The 20,348-nt window shown below is 47.6% G+C and overlaps 1 protein-coding gene across 4 annotated transcripts in view; it reads left to right on the forward strand.

The window, feature by feature from the left end:
• Ablim1 (actin binding LIM protein 1) overlaps positions 1–20,348 on the forward strand; it is a 281,482-nt gene that overhangs the window by 104,819 nt on the left and 156,315 nt on the right. Inside the window, exon 1 of one of the 4 annotated variants that reach the window (XR_009057578.1) lies at positions 13,377–13,524. The exons of the other annotated variants lie outside the window; for them this stretch is intronic. The gene's annotated coding sequence lies outside the window, so the exon portion shown is untranslated. Of the gene's footprint in view, positions 1–13,376; positions 13,525–20,348 lie in introns of those variants that run through there. 4 annotated transcript variants of the gene reach the window in all.

Here is a 20,348-nt window from a genome sequence, read left to right on the forward strand (position 1 = left end):
CACCCTGGCATTAGCCCCCAAACACCCGTAGCAGACCCTTACAGAGGCCTGAAGGGTCATCTCACACCCACTGTTCCAGACGCCATGTCACCTTCCCTGGTTCTCCAGTAGCCAGCAGTGAGATTACCCTTTCCCCTCTGTAGAGCCCATTCATACCTTTCCCCTTGTGCTGTCCCCCAGTGTCCTAGCATCCTGTGTACATCTCTGTTCGAGTGACCTGTGTCTAACCTCTCTCTTTCAGTTACTCCTGAGGCTACGGAGGAAGCTTTGTTTATAGTTTTAGTGTATTATAGTATCTGCCATGGAAAAGGATGTGTCAGTGTGTGGTCAATGAATAAATAAATGCATACAGAAATCAGAGGAGAAAGACATCTCTGCTGCCCAGCTGCCGAGGCCTGGAGAAGCGGCATACACAGCCCAGAGGCTTCAGATGCAAGGCTGTGGGTCAGCCGCGCTGCCGACTTCAAAGTCATCCAGTCCCGTTCCTTTCAGTTGTGTGGCCCAGAAAAGTAGTTAATATCCCTGAGCCTCGTTTTCATCATGTGGAAATATGAACAAAACAATTTCATTGCAAATGGATCGTGGTCCCCCTAAAAGAACATATAAAGAAAAATATTTTTATGTTTAGTGGAACCTTAAAAAAAAAATTCCTCCTTCTCTTCCCTCCTCCCCAAACATGAGAGAAGTAGTTGTCTAGGTAACCAATGTAGTTACTTCCCAGAGGGAAGAATACCAAAGAGGCCCTGAAAAGAAAAATGGGATCTGACATTAGAGCTGGAAAATAGATAAAATTAACCCAAAAGATGAGCAAAAGGAAATTATCCCAATGACTTGAATAACAATAGAAAAATGGAGGGCAGGCATATTCCTCTTCGTTCTGCTACCTGCGCCTGCTTTGCCCTGCCTTGTTTGTTTAATATTTGTTTGTTTTAGCTGCTTCGGTAATAAGTTTATTATCTTTATGAGAGAGAATCTTCATAGGAAATTGCTTTAGCTCTTCAGCCCATTTCTGACCTCTGAGGAAGCTTGCCTTCTTTTGAGTAGCCCAGTCTTCCTTCTGGGCAAGGGACATTTGGGGACAGTTCCACCTCTTCGTCTTCTCATGGGCTGGATCCTCTTGGGCGGCAGCAGGAGCTTCATGGGTGTCTCCTCTGACACGTCTGGAGTCATGTTGTTCTTTACGTACTGAGAGAACTGTTTCATGTAAGCATCTTCATCTTCCTCCACTAGGGAACACACGTAGTCTGTGACATTCTGACCCACGCTGTGCTTACAGTGTGTTCTGCGCTGAACTCCTTGCTTTCAGAATCATAACCGGGGAATTATTTGGTACTATGAGGAATAGATGAGCCTCCATCCACAGCTCCCTTCAGGGCCCCGAAAACATTATTGCCAGTTGTTTATAGTTCAGGCAAGACCTGCATCCAAAGAGCAGGTGCAGGCACCAGGCTGACCACCAATGCTTTTTACCCTGTATTCATCTCCAGCCACCTCCACCTGGCCTTCATAGATCTTGTCCACACCAGACCTCTGGGGAAGCCTGCGGGTCAGCAGCAGCCAGCACAGTGGGCTGCAGCGTAATTTGTCAGGCCAAGTCTCAGACCGTATTTGGCAGTTGGTATGCATATGCAATGCAGACTGTCCTGTCCCCTTCTATACGGGCACACGCAGTGTGCTGTGCAGACTGTCCTGTCCCCTTCTATACGGGCACACACAGTGTGGCAGATGATCTCTCTGTTACACGAACTGAACCATCCTCTTCTGTTTGGGTGTGTTGTACTTGTTTTTGTCCTGGAGCACCAATTGTTTCCAAGGAGAGTAGTCAGTTTTACCCTCCCACCACCTTCTAGGTCTCACTTGGCATCTCCTAAAGTCAGCGTCATTCCTGAAGTTGGCCCGTTCCTGACAACTCCTACAAATCCCATGCTGCGGAACAGAAGGCCACAGCTGCAGCTCCACACAGACCCGCAGGCTTTGCGACGCTGGGGGAGAAAAGCGATTTTTCATTTATCAATTGCTTTTCATTTCTTTTCAGGTCCTGAAGTTTTATTTTTATTTTGTTTTCAGGCCCTAGTTGCTAGCATGGGAGCCCCTGGAATAATGTAAGGAAGGTCTAGAGAGAAATGGCAAAATCTGGGGCCATCACCAGCACCCAGCCTTCTCCCTCTGTTCACCCACATAGTTTATAAGGTCATTTTTTACATCACCAGAATAAATATTAGGGTCAATTCCAAGTTCTATTTCCTATCAGTCTCTTCCTTGAAGTGCTAACTTGTGATTCTAGTGTGTGGCTGGACATGCTCACCTTTTCCCTCTTACAGGCCTGACTTGTCCTTAAAGGGGACAGGGAATCTCTGTTATCACTTAGCAGGCGTCAGTCAGTACGGCAGGACACTGGATACTGGATAAGTAGCTGCCTGGTCATCGGGGTCAGCTCTTAGTCCAGTATAATCCTCCATGAAAATGCTGTGCAATGCTAATGTGTTCGGTGATACTTCATCCGAACTTGACCTGACAGACCACAGTTCAGCTGTCAAGAGTTTAACAAGGATATGAAGGACTATTTATAGCTCATTTTTAAATTTTAATTTAATTTTAAGTTCCTTATCAAAAGCCCAAATGAACAAACAAACAAAAAGCCAGGAGTGATCCAGTTCAGTCTCTCCATGCGATGGCTGTTGGAGAAAAGATGTCTAGTCCAGCCAGTGTCAGACGCTCCTCTCTAGCTGGAAAAGCCACCCAGCACCAGAAGCTTCGCTTTATCTTCTGCCAACCAGTAGAGCGTGTTCTCAGTGTCTCCGATTCAAATCTCTTTCTACAATGCTTTAAAAATGAGTTAGAAACTTTCCTGTTTGCACCATGAGAAGGCAGGCAGAGAAAGAAGGCTCGGTTTCTGTCTCTTGGATTTGGGCCATTTTCAGTCTCTTGGAGGAAATGGCCCTGTGCTGTAGATGCCCAAGATGTAGCGTTTATTAGCATGAGTAACGAGTCAACAATCACCCATTTCTTTCAGAGTTTTGTTCAGCTGGTTTTCCATTATGGATTTTGTGACTTAACTCTACCTTTGCAGGTTAGTTGATTATTTTTATTTCTATGCAGAAATTTATATCCAGTAAAGATTCTCAGAGTTCTTATATTTTATTCAAGAAAGACAAAATGTGTATTTCAGATCTCAATCCAAGAAAAAAAATGTATATTCCAAAGCATTTTTTTCCCGTCCATTTTCTCCCAGACCCCAATAAACCCGACAGATAGGCAGTGTTTTCCATCTTGCTGGGGGTTGCAAGGATGAGGGGAAGAAAATGGCTTCCTATGGCTGTTCTCCCGAAATCCGGCGCGCCGTGGCATATGGTCCAGAGCGCGAGCAGTCTCGGGTGGAGCGGCTGCAATGTGCAGCTGTTAGGCATTTAAAGAGAGTTCCTACATCTGTGAGCACACTGGAATATCATTGTAAGTGGTTCATCCCTCTAAAGCATGGTGAGTATCCTAAGCCCCATGTGCTCCCCTCACAGGGAGCTGCTGCTGGAAAGACGTTTAGGGGCGTGTTTGTTATCAGACTGTTGGGCTTCTGACCCCAATTATCTCAGGCAGTCCAAGTGGGCTCATTTACATATGTTAAGGAGGCAGCTGTTGAGCACAGTATACGTGCTTACAAATTCTACTATGTCTGCACAATAAAACGATCCAATGAATCATTGTTTTGCTTGAGAAAAAGTAGGTTCTGTTTGGTGAGCGTGTTTGGTCTCTTTAGGATTCATTGTTCCACTGATCTCTATAACTTGGAAAACTCCTTGAAAGTGAGCAGTGGATCAATATGATCCACACCCTTTTCTAGGCATAAAAATATGGATAACTTAAATCGCCTTTCTTCTAGATAGTTCTAGATCAGCAGTCTGTGAGAGTACCCCACCCTTCCCACCCTTCTTTGCACCAGGCTTCCTCCTAACACCCACCCCTGAGAACCCCAGACACGTACTGGGCCTTGTGATGCCTGCCCCCATCAGACCTAACCCAATGTAGATCCCAGGCAATGACCAAGGTATGTGTGTGCATGTGTGCGTGTGTGTGTGAGTGAGAGCGTGTATTATGTGAGCATGTATGTGTGTGAGCGTGTGTGTGAGCATGTGTGTGTGCATGTGTGTGAGCATGTGTGAGTGTGTGTGAGCATGTGTGTGAGCATGTGTGAGTGTGTGTGAGTATGTGTGTGAGCATGTGTATGTGGTGTGTATGCCTGTGTGTGTGAGTGTGTGTAAGTGTGAGTTTGAGCGTGTGTGAGTATGTGTGTGAGCATGTGTATGTGGTGTGTGTGCATGTGAGCGTGTGTGTGTGAGCATGTGTATGTGGTGTGTGTGCGTGTGAGCGTGTGTGAGCGTGTGTGTGAGCATGTGTATGTGGTGTGTGTGCGTGTGAGCGTGTGTGAGCGTGTGTGTGTGAGCATGTGTATGTGGTGTGTGTGCGTGTGAGCGTGTGTGAGCGTGTGTGTGTGAGCATGTGTGTGCGTGTGAGCATGTGTATGTGAGCATGTGTGTGTGAGCATGTGTGTGAGCATGTGTGTGTGAGCATGTGTGTGTATGTGAGCATGTGTGCGTGAGCATGTGTGTGTGAGAGAGCATGTGTGTGTGAGAGCATGTGTGTGTGTGTGAGCATGTGTATGTGGTGTGAGAGCATGTGTGTGCGTGTGTATGAACATGTGTGTGTGTGTGTGTGTGTGTGTGAGTGTGTATGTTGGGGGTCTGCTTGCCGTCGCCTTTATGTATGCACAGCTTTGCCTGGATTAGAGGTTCTTCAGATACACTCTTTCCTTCAGTCAGGGCTGCCCAGCAGGAGCCCTTTGTCCTTCCCATACTGGCAGTGGCTGGGAATCTAAGGTTAGCGCTCATGTCTCTCTGTGTAGATGGCAAGATTTTTTGTTTGATTTTCCTGCCTGGATATCTGGAGAATAACAACACCCCTGAAGTCCAAAGCTTAGTTTTGAACAGATTAGCTTGCTACCTAGATTTTTGCCAAACTGTTATATGTACACTGTTTAATTTGCAGGCTCGGAGCTGTGTTCACTCAGGTGTTGTATTTAATCTGCTTCCTGTGGGTTTTTGTTTCGTTGTTTTTTTCTTGCGGGATAAGTTTGAAGCTTTAGCCTCCATGTTATTGGTTTTCTCAGTGTTTTGGACCCATTCTTCTGCCTCCATTGAAGTCATCTCAGGTTTTCCTGTGTTCAGAATTAGACATCTTATTGGCGCCTCTTTTTTTTCATTTCTTAGCGCTGGTCCTCCCTTGGTCCTTAGTTTTCATGTTTTAACTTCTACTATCTCCTTCCCTTCATTCTCTCGTGCCATCTTCTCAGCCTGGAGATCTTTCTCTTTGTTTTGTGCCCTAATTCATTGCTCTGCGCCTTCACCCACTTATGATCCCCCGGTCACACACTGAGGCCAAAGAGGTCCTGATGAGAAGACATCAGATCCTGGACTCTGTGCTCAGAATCTTCCGTGGTTCCCAGCTCCACAGGAAAAGCCAAGGACCTTGCAGTAACACAGGACACTAACCCCTTCCACCTTTCACCTAATTCCCCTGTTTCTATTGGTTTCCCCGCACTTTGACTTCCCAGGTAAACTCTTACCTCCGGGCATTTACCTCCACGCTGTTTGGGGTATCTGTGTTCTTTTCCCTCTGTACATTTATTCAGATGGCAATTTACCAGCGCTCCCTCTTCCCAACACTGTCTTCCAGCCTTGCCCTTACTTCCTGCTTCTTAGGAACGTGTATAAAAATTACTCACATTCTTCATTTTGCCACCCCGCCCATTGTCCACTTCCGTTTCAGGTGCCCCTGACTCATCATTAAGCCAAGGTCTTCTGTGCTGCCGTTTTCAGTGTAAGGAGCTGCCTTATGCAGGATGGCAGGATGGGTGGAAAGGACACAACAGGGTTCCTCTTGCCTTCTTCTTTCCTTTTTCTTTTGTTATTTGTTTTCGAGACAGGGTTTCTCTGTATAGTTTTGGCTGTCCTGTAACTCTCTCTGTAGACCAGGCTGGCCTCAAACTCACAGAGATTTGCCTTGCATCTGCTTCCCAAGTGCTGGGATTAAAGGTGTTTGCCACCACTGCTTTAGAGCTCTGTCCTCTTGGGGTCCTACAGACAGGCCATGGTAATGGGACAGCAGAGATGAGAGACACACGCACCATACATATCTCACTTGGTAGCATGTGTGTTCCATCGTCCCTTTGGGCTTCACTTACAAAGTATAAGTTGAAAGATTTTATTATTACAGAGTCACTGTGACCAACCCTTCCACAGACTGCACAACCACGAAGCTGGTCCTGTCCTTACTATGACCTCACCGGTGGAGTGTGTGACCACCACTCTCAGATGTGACTGCAGAATCCCACAGAGGGAAAATAATGTGTCCAAGGCTGCTGGGCACAGAGTGCATGGAATTCAAACCCATTCCGTGTCTGCGCAGGCTTCCTGTGTGGCCAGTGTGACTTACAAAGCAGTGCTGGTAAAAGGCCAGGCAGGAAGGTGGGGCCGTTTCTGTGCAACTGTGTCACCAATCCCGGACAAATGCACTCTGTGACTCTAGCTGTCGCCTTCGTTAATGTCTCTTTAGTCATACAAATTGCAGATTTCCACAGCGTAGAATGTGGGTGGCACAGCCCCTCCTGAAGCTGTCCTTCCTGTGGTCACAAAGGGAGTGATGGCTGTTTGACTTGGCTTGTCCCTCGGGTGAAGACTGAAGTGTCCCAGGAGAATAGGAAAAGGGCTGTGATCTGGGAAGGTGCCAGGGCATAGTGGGGAAGGCTGGGAGGCCAAGTGAGGGCAAGGGTGGGAAACGTAGGGTTTTATATCTTGCAAAATTCTGTAACCAATAAAAAGAACTTTTAACTCTTTATGTAAACCACAAAAACACAATTTCCTGAGAATGATTAAACAGCTAATGATTGACAACCTTGTCAAAGACGTGTGGATCGGGGTCCCTACCTGGTGCCCAGTGAGGCTGTATTTAGAAGAAACAAGGTCATGATGCCCTTGTCTTAACAGATCCCAGACATCAAATGAAGCACACATTGTCAGGAGAGAGGTTACTTTACACATGCAAGGCAAGATGTAGTAGCATTTCCATGGCGTCGGGTCTTCTGGAAGAAGCACCAGAGAAGTTAGCAAGCACAGGGAGGTGCACATGCTCATGACTTTTGTGGACATGTGTCAGTGCGTGTATGTGTTTGGGCACTTGAGTGGAGTGGTTTTGTTTCTGTGTGTGTGTGTGTGTGTGTGTGTGTGTGTGCGCGCATGTACATGCATAATTTGGGAATAAGAAGGGGAGACTGCCTCAACCTCCACTCCACACAGTGGAAGACCCAGCTACCCAGAGGCAGAGTCTGTGACTTTGAACTTGAACCAACCTGACCCTTAGCTCTTGTGTAGAGTCCTAACATATGGCTCACCCAGCCGTGATGAGGAAGAAATGAGCTGGTGGTGGTAGCCAGGCTGGAACGGTGGCCGACATATGATGGGGACTCTTAAACAGTGGCAAAAACGGTAGTGTGGGAAGGACACGGAGGAGGCTCCATAAAGCGACCTCGCTGATCTAGTCCTTTGCAGCCTACTTTCTCTTCAAGGTTATTTTCAGTTTGGATCTTGGCAAATACTTTCAGCAATTGTTAAATTTATTTTTTACATAAGGGACTGAATTTCCTTTTAAAACTAAAAGGAAATTAAGAGTTGGATTTTTCAGCCCGTCAATTATTTGGAATTTTGGCGTTTCATGCGGTGACCTGTCAACATTTATCCCTTGAGTGTTGTACTTGGATCTGGAGTGTAGCTGAGGCTCCCGTGTACAGGGCTCCGGATTGGTGCAGTTGTAAGTGGCAGACATGGTAAAGGTGGAACCTAGAGGGTGGTCTCCTGGACATGGGGGTGCACCCTTCGGAGCATGCCTCTTCTCTGAGGTCAGTCATGAAATGTCATGGTAAAGGTGGAACCTAGAGGGAGGTCTCCTGGACATGGGGGTGCACCCTTTGGAGCATGCCTCTTCTCTGAGGTCAGTCATGAGATGTCATGCATTCTCCACCACAGCTGTAAAGACAGTGGCGCCAACTGCCTGTGGATGCAAACCTAAAGATCGACTTTTCTTCCAGAGAGGCACGTATTTTCAGGTATTTATTTCCTTAAGGGACCATTGACTAATGTACTGCATGTCCATCAAATATGGCATTCCTACATACCTTCATTATTGTGTGACCACAGATGCCATAACCTTTCCCCTTCCCAAGAGAGCCCATGATCTTTCGCATAAATAAACACTAGAGTCCTAGTCTTGGTGTTGGTAACTATCAGCCAGAGAGAGCTTCGCCTTGAAGGCATTGTAATCCTAACTGACAAAAATCGGTTGTCTATGGCTGAAAACTGGCCTTCTATCTAGGAGTCATGAAAGAGAAGGAGACGCTGAGAGCAGCTTGTTTTTCAAAATGCCCTCTTACAAGAGCTGTTTCGGTACACGAGAATGTCTCATGGGCCTGAAATTAGGTTGAGGTCTATAAGACTCTATCAAAAAAAAGATTCTTCAGACTCCAGTAACAAACAGGTTGTAGAAAGCTTGCTGGCTTTATGTTTGCTCTGCCATTTCGGTCCCCAGTGGATCATTTATAGTGACCTTTATATGAACTACAGCTCTAGCTGTTAGGCATTTTCTTGCACTATAATCTCTTGCTTAGATCCAAACTCAGAAGTGGCTCCTGAGAACCACGGGAAACCCTGGAAACAAGCACCCGAATCCCTCTCCCTTAAGGACTCCAGGTCGAGAGCGCTACTAGGCATTGGGTGAGTGAGACCATGTGACAAAAATCCTGAGTCGGCTGCTGAGCCCCAAGGGGCTGGACTGGCAGGAATGTGCCTCGGACTATTGGGGCATTTGTAGTCATTGCTGTCAGGAAGTTTTCATCAAGGTTATGGTCTCGCAGATTGTTATTTTGACCAGTGGAGAGCGGACGCTCTCTTTCAGATGTGACGCCATGCATATAGCGGTTCACGAATCTTAGGCCGTCTTCCCATTTTGTGGGCTGGATGGCTGGGCAGGGGATGGGGGCTCATCCGTCACCAAGGGAGCTGGCTGTAGCTCAGACCTCATCCCCATTGGAATCTGGGTCATCAGACCAGCAGCAAAGGCCAGGTGTCGGCATTTCAATCACTCACAAAGACATCTGTCCCTGAGGAATGCGCAGAACACTCTTGGGGGTGGAAATAAATGATAGATTGTCATGCGCACATTGCCTTCACGTGCGTGGCCCCATTTGGATAGAATGCCATCACTATGGAACCATAAGAATCCCACGTGAACTGTGCTTTTAGAAATGCCACATGTGTCATGTGTGACGTGATCTTTTTATTCCTGTTATCAGAGAGATGTTTAAATAAACTAACACACCCAGGCACTCCCCGGAATCTAGTCCATCGCGGGCAGTCTGCTAACTATGGAAATAGACACTGAATTCACAGCTGGAAACCGGTCATAGGGGCTTTGAGATGTAGCCAAGAACTTTAGAACTCAATTTCAGAATAAAGAAGTAGCCTAGACTTGAGATTCTAGCCACACCACCTCCGAAGTCCAGCTTGGCGTGGCATGGCATGGCGAGCCCCTCTGTGATCTCCCACACACCTAAGCTTGTACTTCCTCTACCGCCTACAAGCAGCCAGCAACTTGATACCTTCTGGCCCATGGCCTCTGCTGGGGTAGGTCATTCGTACCCCACAGGTCCCAGCTAGCCCATATCCATCTCCTCTCCTGACTTCCCAGCTGGGGCTTAGAACCGCCTGTGCACAGCATCTCTCAGCCTCTTCCTAAGCTCTCCAGGAGTCTGTGTGTACATCCTTCCTGTGCTGCATGCATGACACCTGGCGTGAGCCAACATCCATCAGCATCTGACGGGGGCGGGGGGCAGATGTAAGCATAAAGTAGAGAGAAAATAAGGGACTTGTTCTCCGGGTGTGTGTGTGTCCCCTGTGTATGTGTATATGCACGTGTACACTGTGTGTACATGTGTGTGATGTGTCCTCTGCATGTGTGTACACTGTGTGTGTACATGTGTGCCCTATGTATGTGTATATGCTTGTGTGCACTCTGTGTGTGTGTGTTTCACTGGATTCTGCTGGAGAGACTGTCGAGAGATGTCACCTGACATCTTTAGGTCCTAGGACGGTGAAGGGGTCCTGGCATCCCTGCGTTACAGGAACCTGTGCGGCAGGCTCTGCTGTGGAGAGGGCTCTTCCGCAGCGCCTCTCTCCAGAGGTAATGCTTTCTGCTTAGACATTTCTAGTCAGGGATGGACGCTTGACTTTTTACCAAGAGTGGAGGGGAAGGGTTACAGCCTTTTCTCTCCAGCAATATGGTCTCTGTTCTTTGGTCACGATGGCCAATCTTGGCTTCATTTGTGAGTGGGTGAAAAAGTAGCAGAGTCAGGTGGAAGGGTTGAGAGGAAAAGGCTCGCAAACCCCTGGGTCAGCGCAAACCCCTGGGTCGGCGCCGTATGTGTAGTTGTCTCATCCCAGTGAGATCATTTCACTGGAAATCGTCCTTAGAAACTCAGATTAAAAACAACAACAACAACGTTTCTCGTGAACTGTAGCTTTCAGTTTTCTTTTTCCTTCTCTCCTTCCCAGCTCCCAGTGTAAACAAACAGATACTCTACTCACTCCTGTGTTTGAAGCATCTGGTCCTGAGGTAAAATAGACCACATTCCAAAAATCACTTAAGCATCGCCTCCGGTTGTCTTGAGAGTGTAGAGTGGACGCTATTATCCTAAAGTAGCAATGCCTGATGGGAGGGGACTCTGCCACACGGGTGTTATTAGCCGTTAACTGCTGGTGACTCATTCATGCTGACTGCAGTACAGACAAATTCTTTCCATGGAAAACACTGTGTGAGTGTGTGCATGTGCGTGCGTGTGTGTGTGTGTGTGTGTGTGTGTCTGGGCCACTATGTAGTATCTGCCTGTAGAGAAAGCAGCTATGAAAATGAATGGACACCAGAGGTGTACAGGTGTGTTCAGAACTTACAATAAGACCAGCTTGGTCCTACTGCACGTACTGGCTTTGTGGGAGCCTAGGCAGTTTGGATGCTCACCTTACTAGACCTGGATGGAGGTGGGTGATCCTTGGACTTCCCACAGGGCAGGGAACCCGGATTACTCTTAGGGATGATGAGGGAGGGGGACTTGATGGGGGAGGGGGAGGGAAATGGGAGGTGGTGGTGGGGAGAAGGCAGAAATCTTTAATAAATAAATAAACAATAAAAAAAAGAGACCAGCTTGGTTCGGTAAGTGTAGATCTCAGAATATAAAACTGTCACGTGGACTAACGGAGGGATGGAACTAGTGACATTTACAGTATAAGTTAACCCATGAATGACTGGGCTTGAGCTAGAAATCAAAATAATTCACTGTGATGTCCAGCAGGGAGGGAAGGGTAGGGGTGGGAGGGGACAGAGGCTCTTCCCTCAGCTTTATATATTTTATTTATTTATTGTGCTGTTATGGGGATTAGGAAGCAAGTCCTCAGCCCCACCGTTCCTCGGAGAGCCCTGCTTAAGTGTGATACTGATCTATTTATGCAGCAAATGTAACAGCACGCTCACCTGCCAGCCTCATCGACGGAGCTAACTCCGGCTCTCTGCGGTTGATTTTACTTGTCAACGTCTCTTTAACGACTGAGGGCTGGGGGTGATTAGGGTAGGCAAAGCAGACATGTGCAGACGAACCATGAAAAATCAGGCATGCAAAGGTTTGTCTCCTTCAGTGGTGCTCTTGAACCACGGCATGCCTCTGCGCTTTGGGTGGCTGCCGCTCTGATGCTTGCCTCGTGGGGAAGAACGGAGGCCAGAGAAGCCACTTGTAGGCTTTTCAGTGCTTATATTCCAGCTGGCCACTGACATGGAATAAGCCTGACCTGGCCCCAGCGAAGCTGCAAGGTGGCAGGAGTAGCGTGGGTGAAGCATGATAGACAGACACACACGCAGACAGACATTCACGCTATCAACAGTAAAGCCCTGAGTCATGGATGGAGGATTGTCCCAACTGCTCCAGCTCTGCTGCATTTACCCAGCAGAGAGCCAGCACCAGCAGTCGAGACTTGCCCAAGGGGATGGTGAAGACATGGGTGCTTCCCCCCCCCCAGCCCCTCCGATTCATTTCAGCTGTTGGCACCCTCTGAGTCAAAGCCGAGGCAGGTTGGTTGGCTGGCTCTATTTCTCTCTGTTCTCCTGGCTCTCTTAGACTCAACACGTTAAAATATTTGCAGTAAATACAGTCTAATACTGGCTGTGCGTTCTGGTCCTGAAAGATGTGTTGGCTGACCATCTGCTGTCTCCCTGAGCGCTACAGCGTCTGCCTTGCTCTTGCTTATCTGCCTTGCCTCTCCCACACTGGCGGAGGTTAGTGTGTGAAACACTTGGAGCTGGATCCAGCCGGCAGGTGCTTGAAGGGGTCAGCCGCAGCTCTGTGAACCAGGACGTCCTCTGTAGGCAGACCTGCCGGTGACCTGATAGATCAGAAAGCCAAAACCAGGAGCTGCCTGTCCCACCTGTGTGGCCCTCCCCCAAGTCAAGTTAGGCCAGTCCTGGCTGTAGTAGCCACCAACCTGTTTGCCCCTTACATGGGACTAGGGTTCCTCCTCAGGAATATACAGCCATGCAGTTTAAGAGGCAAATGCTGAAGAAACAGAGGAAAAGTAGAAGCTAGGATCTTCCCCAACTGGATAGGTCGGATTTTTATTTTGATCCTGGATAAGGAACTGGACCCTGAAAGGCCTTCTACTGGTGTTCTCTCTCTCTCTTTGTCTCTGTCTCTCTGTCTCTCTTGATCTCACTCCCCTCTCTCTTTCTCCTACCCAATTCAGAAAAAGTGTGTGTGTGTGTGTGTGTGTGTATGTGTGTGTGTGTGCAATCAAATGGCATTATTCACTTTTTTCAGAGGAAAATGAACTTGGAGGCGCCTCAGCGTTATTTTTCTATTAAGACCAATTTAACTTACTCACTTTGCCTGAAAGAGGCCATAATCAGGATTGAAAGCAGCTGTCATAGGAAGCTAACAAGCTAACAATTGACGAGTTTACTTATGGGAACAGTCCCCGGCTGCGTGTGGCTTGGCCTCCCTCCTCCTTGGGCAATCATTTATCAGACACTGGGAGGGGAGCCAGGGCTCCGGAGCATTTTCCCGGTCGGGCGTCAGGAATGCAAGGTGGTGTCAGTGACCGGAGATCAACGCTGGAATTTTGCATTTGCTACCGCGGCAGCTGGAGCGAGTGGTTTCATCCAGACGACTGCGTCCGGGAGCAGGGCGCGGCCGTCGTGCGGGCGGGCGTGGGAGCCGCGGCGGGGGCGGGACTTCGCAAGGCTGCTCCGGACTTTGCGTGTGGGTGCCGGGGGCGTCTCCTCGCAGCCTCGGCAGCGGCAGATCCGTCTGGTTGCACGCCTAGAGTTCATTCCTGTTGCTTTCGGTGCTCTCGGCCAAGGACCCCGTTGCCATGGTGAAAGAGAAAGGTAATTAATTATAAATATCGATGACCGTGCATTCTTGTAGAAGTTGCAGTGGCCGCGCGGGGCTGGGGCACCTTAGGAGCAATGATCAATCGAAATCCGGGCAGACATGTTCGGGGCAAAAATCTCTGTAGGACAAAGTCTGGGTTTCCGCGGAACCCAGCTTCCGAATCTCAGCCCATTGCAGGAGTATTGCACAATTGAGCTCAGCTCAGGGTGCTCACAGCTTTTGATTAATTGCCAGCGGATTTGGGATTTGGGATTTGGGGTTGCGACTAGCCTTTCACTTCCCACACTAGCCTCCTTTCTCTTCCTCCTGCCCCCATCAGTAAGTTCATTAAGATTTGTCGTCCTGTAAGGGTCCTTAAACCTGGGTGGGGCTGTGTGGAGACAAGCCCAAGCCTAGCTAGCGTGGCTGAGAGGAGCCGCTGGGTGTTGGAAAGGGTTCAGTATTGGCTTTAACCATTCCTTCCAACACCTTCGTAAAGGATGTTCTAAGAATGTGAAAAGAGGAGGGTGGGCGTGGCCTGCACAGGTGTATATTGTTTACCTACTGGGCGTGGCCCTGGGGTGAAGACAAGCCTTTTTAAATTGAATTATAGTTTTTATTTGTTTGGAAAATGCAAACAAACACAATAGCTTGCTTTTAGTCATTCAAGCACTGTATGGTATATATAACATTTTAAAATCAAAATGTAACAGAAACAGCAGGGGAAAGGGGAAGCTCTTGACCAACACTCTCAACCTCCGTGTTCAAAGGTTGGCATTTGTCTTTCTAGACCTTTCTAGAGTGGAATTGGGTTCACAAATTAGAAGAGACATTATCAGAGCTGCGAGAGGACCTTCTGTAGGACCATTCAATGGCCATTATTCTAATTTGATTTCCCCCCCTCTTAATAATGTTTTAGAGATCGTCACAAAAATGATTTTTTTTTTCTGTAAAGGACCATTTCAGTCCTGCTCTCTGGCAAGCTTGAAATTGTCATGGTTTCTCATGTGGGACATTTACACAGACACACACCCCAACACTGCCTTTACAGCCTGCCTTGAACCACCTCAATGACTTCTGTATGCCTACTTTATATGTGTGAGATACTAAACTGGGGTTGTGGCTGGACTTTCAGCTTGGGAACTCGGGTTGCGGCTGGACTTCCAGCTTGGGTTTGCTGTATTGAGGGGAAGTTGAGAAGCTTTCACAGTGCTGAGGCTGCACCCCAGATCTAGGGTCTGCTCTGTCCGTCGGTACCTCTGATGTTCGCCTGCTTTGTCTGATCTTTCAGCGGATGAGCCACCGGTGAGGTGATCTGGTATGAATACGAATGCTTTTGGTGGTGTTTCCTTTATTTGGGGGACCTCTAGTGCAAACCCTAGACCCTGGCATTTGCTGGACTCCGGGAACCCTTCCATGTACCTTCTACCCAACTAGAATAACATGGCCCAGAGCTCTGTTGCTAATGGATTTGTGTTCGTGTCCTAATGTGAGTAGTTTATTTGTGAGTGGTGGAGATCTCCCAAGCCGCCGGCCTTCTCTGTCCCTGTGAGGCTTGTGGCCCAGATCACAGGTCAGGCATTTTCAGAAGCATCTTTCCTAAGCCTCACTTAGATTACCTGCGTTCATGCCTGGGCACTTTCCAGCTGGAACACTCTGGGCAGGCTCCCAAGAGACCACATGCTAGGGTTATCTTAGCCCTCAGCCACTGAGGAGGGCTGTCCTTTTTTATTTTGAGATTTATGTCAGTCCATGCTGCTGCTTCCCAGCTCTGATTACAGCGGCTTCAGCCAACTACAGAGAAAGGCGGGCTTTCTACGCGTGGTTATACAAGAGCTTGGTAGAAAGATTGGAACTTCATTAGTTTATAAAAGTGAAACAGGCACTGGGGGAGCGTGGCCCAGGTGTTCATCCTGGAAATGAGCAAGCAAGGGATCAGAAAGGGTAAGGAAGCGGCTCAAGGTCACACAGCTAATAATTGGACCGTATGACAGTGTCCAGTGTGGACATCTGCGGCCTCTGCTGCTGGGGACCGAGAGCCTCCTAGCAGCTCTGTTACCTCCATCTTTTAACATTCAAGTACCTGGTTCAGCAATTTCCCCCTGTTGATGCTCGGAGGTTGGTGACACATCAGAGCTGCTAGGGGACCTGTGCCCTTTTGCATCTGGAATGTTCTCAGTACCCCATCCTTCTTGCCCTGCCCTTCCCCCAGAAGCTGATGAGGACCCCCTAGCCATCTCAGGCCACTGTGGTATCCTTGCCAGGAAGCAAGGCAGGTCTCTGGTGCCCTGCTGCACTCACTCTAGTGTGTGATGCTGCTTTGCACGTCATTTCCTCAGTCTCTGCTTGGGGTTGGCATGGCTGGAGAGCAGCCTACATGCAGCCGGCTTGGCCGGCCCCAGCAGCCTCAGCGGCCCCAGCGCAGATCATCTGAAGCTACATTCTTTGACCCTCATCATCTCCGTTCCGACCAGGTGCCCATTTGCTCGTATTTCAGGCACTAATCAATCCTAGCATCTCAATGAAATGGTTGTCTCCCCAGTGTGTTCAAGGACGCCTCGTCCTGGCTGCATCAGCTAAGAGACACGAAAGGGTTTGCGGGTTGATCAGTCAATATCTGTCTTCCTGAACGCAGCACACACTCACCCATTTACACCCAGGGTCCCACTGTGAAAAGCTATAACTGGCTAACTGGCATGTTCTGGCAGTTTCTAAATGAGTCTGTTTCTTTTTGTTTGTTTGTGTGTTTGCTTGAAACAAAAAACAATAAGTAAATCCCAGAGATAAAGTTACAAACAAATCTCCTTTAAATAATAAAGGATGATTTGGCTCAGAAGCTGTGTGACTGTGAAAAAGTAAGCTTGGCTGCAGAAGTGGCATATTCAGGTGGATGGACTTTTAGACTTGGGCGCCTGGTTGTTTGTTTTGATTTCTATAATAGAGGTCTCGATATTCATCCTCCTGCAAAGGAGGATGTCTTCTCTCTCCCTGACATTTGGGAGTGGGGAGAGTGTATACGTGTGTCTTACACACAGGCACACATGTGCACACATTTGCGCACACATGTACACACACAATCTCACACACAGGTGCACACACATGAAAGTACATACTTACACACACGTATATAAGCACAGAGTAAATGATGTGTCTTCAGCAAGCTTTCTTGACTTCCTTTCTTACATTTAGTCAGCTCCTTCTTTGTGACTCTGTCCCTGTCCTGTGTATTGGAGGTGTCTGTCCACACTCCTGTTTTGTGTATTGGGGGTGTCTGTCTGCACTCCTGTCCCGTGTATTGGAGGTGTCTGTCTGCACTCCTGTCTTGTGTATTGGGGGTGTCTGTCTGCACTCCTGTCCCGTGTATTGGGGGTGTCTATCCACACTCCTGTCCTGTGTATTGGGGGTGTCTGTCCACACTCCTGTCCCGTGTATTGGGGATGTCTAACTGCACTCCTGTCTTGTGTTTTGGAGGTGTCTGTCCGCACTCCTGTCCTGTGTATTGGGGGTGTCTGTCCACACTCCTGTCCTGTGTATTGGGGATGTCTAACTGCACTCCTGTCTTGTGTTTTGGAGGTGTCTGTCCGCACTCCTGTCCTGTGTATTAGAGGTGAAACAGGCTCACACACAACTGACAGTAGAAGCAGCATCTAAATTGAAGTTTGACTTTAAAGCCTTCTGATGGGCCATCCTGGAGCAGATGGCTTTTAATCTGGGCCTTTAAAGACTGAATGATATTTGGATTTATGGTAAATCACAATGGAAATAAAACACTAGATCTGGAAATAAAGCACTGGATTTGAGAGGAGCACCCATGTAAGAATGGATGGAACCTGGTTGGAGATATGATTGGTAGGAGGAGGAGGTGGATAAGTCAGTCTCTGGGAGTGACTAACGGAACAACATGTGCTTGGTGGCTTCAACAACAGGAAGTCATTGTCTCAGTTCTGGAAGATCACAACCAAGAATTCTGCAGAGCTGTTTTTTTTTTTTTGTTTTGTTTTTTCTGTGTGGGTCCCCAAGTATAACTGGAGGTTCCTCTCCCACCTTCTAGTTCCTGACTAAACACTCAGAGGCTTATATTAATTATCAAAGTTTGGCCAATGGCTCAGGCTTATTACTAATTAGTTCTTACATCTTGAATTAACCCATTTCTATTATTCTCTATCTTGCCACGAGGCTTATGACTTGTTGCCTCACATCTTACTTCTCTAGCAGCTGCTGGCATCTCCCTGACTCCTCCTTTCTCCATGTATCTGTTTTGATTTTCCACCTAGCTATATTCTGCCCTGCCATAGGCCAAAAAATCTTATTAACCAATGATAATACAACATATACAAAACAGCACACAGAAGGGCAACCCATATCACCCCAAGGAAGACTCTGTGCATGTCCCTGGATTCCTGGTGCTTTGCTGACTTTTTGTCATTTCTTTCCTTGTAGACTCATCACAGCTTCTCTGCCACCAAACCTGTGTCATTCACATTGTGCATTCTGTCTCTAGTTCCCATGTTTTCTAGGAGCACTAATAAATGATGAGGACCCAAATAGTAACCTCCTCTTAATTTGACTGCCTAAGTTGAGACCCTGTCTATAAATAAAAGCCTAATGTATCGAGGGTTGGGCCTTTGACATGTGAATTTGCTGGGGCTGTAGACTGCGTGCAACCCCTCACCCTTGGCCATTCACCTAGGTTAGATCTAGATAGGGATCAGGAAGGGTTGGAGAAGAAGGAACAGCCTGGGTAATAGGAGTGGGGTGGAAAAGAGAGGAGGGAAGTTCATTTTAATAATCCTTGAACCAGTATCAGAGATGAGGCATACTCAGGTATGATTAGAAAAGTGTGGTCCATGTGGTCCGTCTTGCATGAGATGCTGAGCTTTCACAGTTTACAGATCCGAGTGTGCCGATGACATTGTGACCGATATTGTAAAGTTCCCACTTGATAACTCCATAACTTTTACCAAACAACAGCAAGATATCTCATCATGTGTGAGTTCACAACGCTGCGTTGGGCGGCGTTCATAGCTATCCTGTGTAGTGTGCTCTTCAAGATTTTAGAAGAGGTTCTTTCGTTCCTTTGGAGGGGCCTTAGATCTTGGTTGTCCATGAAAAGCTGACACTACACGTTGCTAACCGTCGCTGCTGTGTCCAGCATCCTCCAGGGCCCTGAGGTTTGCTGATTCAAATGTGACCTATGGACTGTGTCTCAATTGTGACCTATGGACTGGCAGCAGAGTAATCTTCTCAGTCATCCCATTTCCAGCTTAAAACCTTAAATAAATGACAAGGTAAAGTTCAAGGTTCCCTGCTGGCTCTTCAGACATCTCCCCATGTCCTTAAATAGAGCTTCCTCATGAATCCCATCTAAAGCCATAACCTTCTGAATCCATCTTGTTTGACTTCATCTGTAAGGCTATCATTAAATCTCAATTGGAAGCACTTCATATTCTGTCCTTAGTCTTTTGGGGTGTCCCCACTCAAAAGATGGGAGAAAAGAAGTCATGGGAGTGGGAATATCTATGAGAGAATGCTTAGCTAGAAAAGAGAAGATCTGAGTCCCCCCACATCAGACTCCCAAACCTGTGTTCATCACCCCTCCTCTTTCCTATTCGTTTTCTTATGTGAGGGGTTGAGCCCCTCCAACCTTGGCCATGCTGCCCCTATGAGAAATACAAGAGTCCTCTTTCCTTATGTTATCAGAAACGTAAGTTCTGCTGCCTTATAAAGCTTCTCAGAGGCCCATCCCTTCTGTGGATTCTTCCCAGATGACTCTTTACACCTAAGTCAACGACAGAGAAACTAGACATTTGTCACCCGTGTGGAGTGGGTTCACCTTGTGCTCTCCTCAAGCGTGGGCTGACTTCACAGATGGACGTGTGAAACACCTGGGGAGTCGGGAAGGGCTGCTGCCTAGGGTGGCAGCAACTTTTCCCTTAGATCCCATTCCTCCCACACACCCCCAGGCAGACAGTACCCACCCAGGGAGCACACTGTCTCCCGAGATGTCTCAGAACAGTGGCTCTTTCAGTGTTCTGTGAAGATTCCACACATTCCTGATGACCACAGGTCATCTTTCAAGGCCTTCTTTCTCAGTCAAGAACCCTTCCAGGTCAGCTTTGAGTGTTCAACCATTCCTGTGGTGGGCCTGAAGTCCACAGTCCTACCTTCACCCTGTTCCTGACACTGTAATTTTTTTTTATCTTGATATGAAGCCCAGGGTAGCCTCAAACTCATAATCCTCCTGCCTCAGTCTCTTGAGTTCTGAGATTAAAGAGATATATTATTATTTCTCTTAACCCCAAGGTTTCTAAGGGAACACCCAGGACACTTCCTAAGTAAGGTCTAAAGTGAAGTTATCAATTAAATGAGACACCACAGCAACCATGGTTTCACAATCAGCAATCTTGATCGAGGACATATTCACGCAACTCGTTGTGAGCTTTTCATCTTAGGAAAGTTCTGGGTTTTGACATCGCATTCCACTCAAGACAGAAAAAAATACAAGTGTGAATTGCTCTTACTATTTTCTAAACTGAGGTGCTACTCGTACCGATGTGGCTCTGATAGCCCGTCTTCACTCCTGGACTGTCTGCAGGACGTGACTCCCAAGGCTGAGGGAAAGAAGATCACATTGGGAGAAAAACGGATCCCTGCCCTATGCACCAACTCACTGAAGTTTTAAAAAACCAGAAGAACAAATACATTCACAGCCAGTCAAACGCGTGTGCATATGTTTGAGAGAAGGGACATGTTGTAGGAGTTTCCTCAGAGCTCCTAAAAGCAATATTTGAAATATTGCATGAAGTCAAGACTCCTCAGAGAGTGCACATCTGTGCCA

This window comes from Chionomys nivalis, chromosome 8, assembly GCF_950005125.1.
Source record: "Chionomys nivalis chromosome 8, mChiNiv1.1, whole genome shotgun sequence".
Classification (NCBI taxonomy): domain Eukaryota; kingdom Metazoa; phylum Chordata; class Mammalia; order Rodentia; family Cricetidae; genus Chionomys; species Chionomys nivalis.